Source organism: Triticum dicoccoides, chromosome 1B (genome assembly GCF_002162155.2).
Source record: "Triticum dicoccoides isolate Atlit2015 ecotype Zavitan chromosome 1B, WEW_v2.0, whole genome shotgun sequence".
NCBI classification, from domain to species: domain Eukaryota; kingdom Viridiplantae; phylum Streptophyta; class Magnoliopsida; order Poales; family Poaceae; genus Triticum; species Triticum dicoccoides.
The window spans coordinates 100,070,177-100,076,071 of record NC_041381.1 but is presented as its reverse complement, the minus strand read 5'-3'; positions in this window follow the sequence as shown (position 1 = coordinate 100,076,071).

Here is a 5,895-nt window from a genome sequence, read left to right as displayed (position 1 = left end):
ATTTTGACTGGAGTTACATAAGGGGAAATAGATGTGATGAATGGCAGTTTGGGAGCTGAGCTGATCATGTACATCCATGTATTCGAAGTTCAACGCTTGCCACTGGCTCGCATCCTTAGGGTGACTCAGCATCTTGTCTTTTTTATCTATCTCCGGATCATTTGCGTCATCTTCTCGCTTCTTCTCCTCCCTATCCGCGTGCCAATGCAGGAGCTTTACTACCTTAGGGTCCGCGAAATACCGCTGCAGACGAGGAGTGATCGGAAAGTACCACACCACTTTTCGAGGAGCTTTCTTCCTCTTCTTGTATCGAGTGACACCGCACACCGGACATATGGTAGACTCCGCGTGCTCGTCCCGATAAATGATGCAATTGTTCATGCACACATGATATTTCACGTGCGGTAAATCCAGAGGACACATGATTTTCTTCGCCTCCTCCAAACTGGTCGGGCACTTGTTCCCCTTGGGAAGACGTTCGTGCCAGAATGACATGTTCTCGTCGAAGCATGCGTCGGTCATTTTGTGTTTTACCTTCATCTCCAGAGCCATGAGCATTACTTTCAGGCGGGTATCCTCGGGCCTGCATCCTTCATACAATGGAGTAACCGCGTCTAACTCAAGATGATCCATCTTGGCTTTCTCTCGGGCGGCAGCTCTTGTGTTATCCGTCTGCTTGAGAAGCAGCTCTTGAATATGAGGGTCCTGCACCCAGCCCATCGATGGTCCAGCTTCGTCTGCTCCGCCAGCATCATCATCATGTCCTGCATCTTCTTTTACATGATGACTGTGTACAGCATCACCGTCGTGATCATCTCCTAGGGATTCTTCGTCTTCTCGCCCGCCCGAGCCGCGGTGGTTGTCTTGCTGCCCTTCCTCATTTCTTCCCCGGCCCCCATGGACGACTTCGTAGTCATCTTCATCACCTTGCCACCGATAGCCATCCATGAAACCACGCAAGAGCAGGTGGTCCCGCACCTGCCAGGAATCCGGGTCCGCAATAAGGCTATTCAGCTTGCATCTTCGACACGGACATCTTATCTCCGTCTCGTACTTTTGAAGCATCTCGGCCTTCGCGGACCTCAAAAACCTATTCAGGATGCCTTCGGTCATCGTGCGGACCATGGTCGCCTGCGGGGTAGAGCAAAACGATATTTTAGAACCAAGAAAAAATTTGGCATGACTTTCCCTAAAAATAGGACCAAAAAGAATGCTTAATGCCAAAATTGTCGCCGAAACGGAAATGAATCAACATTCCGGCAAAATATTGGCAACTATCGCATTTCAAATACCGGTACACCTCCAAACACAAACACATATGCAAAACCACAAACATATGCAACACCACGAACATACATAGATCTAGCTAGGCCATAAAAAGTGCATGTGCACATTGTTGTAGGGAGAACAACATAAATATAGCTTCCGCCCTTACTTACCTAGCAAAACAAGGTAACTTAAATACTTAATTTGAATGAATTTATGGTGGAAATGAGGTGAAAAAGAGGAGGCACCCGAGACAAGGAGGAGGCGGTGGAGAGAATGAAGTGGGGAGAAAGTGAGTGTGGGAGAGAAATATCTTGTTGCTGCCCACTTACTAATGGCGTACCAACCACAAATGCGCCATTAGTAATCCAGGTTACTAATGGCGCACCCCCTGGTGGTGCGCCATTAGTAGTTTTGCAAAAAAAACATACTAATGGCACACTACACCACGGTGCGCCATTACTAGTTTAAACTAGTAATGGCGCACCGCGTGCGAGTGCGCCATTAGTAGTTTTGAAAAAAAGGAATAAAATAATAAAAAAAAACATTAGTGGCGCACTCTCTGGCAGGTGCGCCATTACTAGTTACAACTAGTAATGGCGCACTACCTGCGGATGCGCCATTAGTATGTTTGGACAGGCGCCCTAGTTAAAAAAAAATTTGATACTAATGGCGCACCGTGTGCCAGGTGCGCCATTAGTAGTTTCAACTCTAATGGCGCATCAGAAGGTGGTGCGCCATTAGTATATACTAATGGCGCACCACTTGTCTGGTGCGCTATTAGTGTCAATCCCATTTATAGCCCTTTTTCTAGTAGTGCTCGGATGAAGACGAGGAGGAGGAGAGAAAGGAGTCGGACGATGAGGAAGAAGTCGAATCACCGCCGCGCTCCGAACACCGATCCAAGCAGCACCATGACCCGTCCGGCGGGCACGGGAAGATTGTGGCTCCGTGTATCCACACTCAGAAGCGCACTCGGACGTCGACTCCAGAGCCGACGGAGAAGGTAGCCAAGCAGCCCAAGGTTGTTCCTCCCAAGGCTCGGAAGACTTTGTCGCGGATCAAGATGGACATTCCTGTTGCTTCGGGGTAAGTGTCTCGCTCGTGTTTACGTAGGTCGACTGAAGTTTTTGTTCTGATCAGCCGGATCATGTATCTTTCTAGCCCCACCTCTGCTGCCACCGACATGGACATTGACAAGGCACCAGGAGACGAGGAGGCCACCTCACGAGCTGGTAAGTCCATTTGACCAGGCTTCATTTAGTCGAGTGGACCGCCAATCGGCAAAGTTTCTGATATTTCTCTCTTATTTAGTTCTGCAAGAGGTCGTCATGCTCCCTAATGATGATGAAGAAGAAGTGCCTCTACAGGAGAGCAGGAAGAGGAGTGGGGGCTCAGGCAGGCGGAGGCTTGAAGTTCAAGTCCCTTAGTCAATGCCGGCGCTTGAGGCGGTGGTCGAACGTTCCGGAGAACTGGTTCGGACCAAAGTCACGTTCGCCAACCCGCTGACGACAGATCGTCCGTCCGGATCGATTGCTCCGACTCCTGCCGCTCAAGTAATTGCCTCGACCACCTTGGAGCCATCACTCTTCGCTGCATATCAGATTCCGGACGACTCACCGAGCGCTGCCAGGGAGGCTCTTCGTCAAGTGAACCTTGTCATGGAGCAGGTGAAGGTGATGCACGAGGCTAGACAGGTGGCTTACAACGCCAGCACTACCCTGCAGACCAATGTTCAGGTCAGTGAACTCCGACTGAATATTTGAATACTGGTTTGTGTCCGATCACCCACTGGGGTGTGCCTTTATCTAGAGTTTAGGAACTCTTCCGCTCCACTCGACTCGAACCGAGTCTTAGTAATCTGTCTGGACCAGTGGGGGCATGCCGAGTGCATCCACTTGGTGTAGTCCCTGAGAACACAGTAGAATGCTTGCAGTCGGTTGTGGTCTTAGAATTTTCTTTTTCTTTTTTTTGACTCACGCCGGGCAGACTCTGCTGAGTGTTGATCTGAATCAGTGGGGGCACGCTAAGTGCACCCACTGGGTGTAGTCCCCGAGACCACAGTCGACTGCTTGCAGTCGGTTGATTCATAGAATTTTCTTTTCATTGTCGTTGCCTCTTGTTTCTGTCGGTTGACACATCTTTCTTGCTGACTTCAGAGGTCTTGTGATCTTGGAGCTCGACTTTCCGAGCTAAAGAAGAAGCATATCAGTGTTGAACTCGATCTGGAACTCGCAAAGAAGAACCTCAAGAATGCTTAGGAAGAGACGGCCATCATGGGAGGTAACCATTCGACTGTCTCGTCTACTTAGTAGCTCGCGTCTTTCACTGCTTTTTCTTTCGGTCTCTTTGAACCTAGTTACTTCACACAAGCAGATGTGCATAGTGAAAACTGTCAACTTCAGGCTCGTCTGAAGAGTGTTGTTTCTTTAGAGAGAATGAAGGAAGCTTTGGAGAAGAAGGGCCAGGACCTTGCTGCTGCTCAGAAGGAAGCACGAGAAAAGACGGTGCTTGCGGAACAAAAGCTGGCTTCAGTCGGCCAGTTGGAAGAGGAGAACACGAAGTTGAAGACCACCATCTCAGAAGCCAATCGGGAAGTTGAGCAACTGAAAAAGGATAAGGAGAAGCTGACCACTGAAGTTGGAGGCCTCAGAGCCAAGACGGGCAAATTAGAGTCCTATCTGGGACAACTTGCCGCAAAACTAGTTCTGAAGCTTTAAGGTATAGTCACTCGACTGGTTAATTGTCGTTGATTGGAGTACGTTGTAGTATTGTCGACTCATTGTTTTTCGCGATGGAACAGAACTTTGCCAGGACTTCGAAGCTGAAACTGGGCGAGTCGAGACAAGTCTCGACCCCATCAATTGTCCAGTGAAAGATGATGTTGCGTTGAACTTGCTGCGATTGGAATCACACTTGGGCGATGTTGTTTCCTATCTGGCTCGACTGAAGGCTGCAATGACCCGAGTGGATGCTGAACTCTGGCCTCAGGCAGAGCTTTCTCAATTCCACGAGTCTCTGATGACTCGACTCGATCAGATTCCTGGGCGAGTGCAAGAGTGGAAGAAGTCATCTGCCCGCTGTGGTGCTGACATCGCCCTGTCGCTGGTTCGAGTGCACTACAAGGAGACTAAAGAAGAGAAGCTAGTGGCCCTCAAGGTTGCGAACACCAAGAAGCACACCTTCCATTCTTTCATGGACACCTTCCTTGAGGCTGCCACCCGCATTGCAGACAGCATTGGCCTCGATAGCTTCTGCGATCCAGCCAGTCCTCCTCTCATCGAGCGATCGACAAAAAACATTATGCTTTACCCTTATCAGCCTCGGAATGCTGAGTGAATCTGTAATCGTTAAAACTCCTTCGGGCCTGACGCCCGAGTACTATGAATTCGCTGTTAGGAACCTTTGGATTTATCTGAACTTAGCTTGTCTTTGAATATGTCATGTTTGTACCCTTGACGCAGCTCCCGAGGACAAGCCTTGAGCGGTATTGATCAGCTCATCAGCGAGACACTCGGCAATTATCTTGACGTCCCTGAAAGCAGCTAGCTATTGGATGAGCCTTTGGCAGCATTTATCAGCTCATTAGCGAGGCATTCAGCAACGATCTTGACATCCCTCGGCGGCGGGCACAATCTCGTCCTTCTTATTGACGGTGCAGCCACGGGGAGAGTGGTCGTGGTCGACCCGTACCACTCGCCACTCGGTAGGATTTTTGATACTTAGGCGAGTACCAGACTGCAGCTAAGCCCCTGAGTGGGAGGACTGCTCATCACTTGGTAGGATTTTGAATACTTAGGCGAGAACTAGACTGTAGCTAAGCCTCCGAGTGGGAGGATTGCTCATCACTCGGTAGGATTTTTAATACTTAGGCGAGTACTGGACTGCAACTAAGCCCCCGAGTGGGAGGATTGCTCACCACTTTGTAGGATTTTTAATACTCAAGCGAGCACTGGACTGCAGCCAAGCCCCCGAGTGGTAGGATTGCTCACCACTCGGTAGGATTTTGAATAATTAGGCGAGCAATGGACTGCAGCTAAGCCCCCAAGTGGGAGGATTGCTCACCACTCGGTAGGATTTTGAATACATATGCGAGCACTGGACTGCAGCTAAGCCTCCGAGTGGGAGGATTGCTCACCACTCGGTAGGATTTTTAATACTTAGGCGAGTACTAGACTGCAGCTAAGCCCCCGAGTGGGAGGATTGCTCAGCACTCGGTAGGATTTTTAATACTTAGGTGAGTACTGGACTACAGCCTAGTAGTGTGCACAATCTTGTCCTTCCTCTTGATGGTGCAGCCCCAGGGGGGAGGGTCATGGTCGCCCCATACCATTCAGTAGGATTTCTCAAACTTAGGCGAGTACTGAACTGCAGCTAAGCCTCTGAGTGAGAGGGTGGCTTATTACTCGGTAGGATTTCTATCACTTAGGCGAGTACTGGACTGTAGCTAAGCCCCCGAGTGAGAGGTTGGCTCTCCACTCGGTAGGATTTTTTATCACTTAGGCGAGTACTGGACTGCAGCTAAGCCCCCGAGTGAGAGGCTGGCTCACCACTCGGTAGGATTTTTTTATCACTTAGGCGAGTACTGGACTGTAGCTAAGCCCCCGAGTGAGAGGCTGGCTCACCACT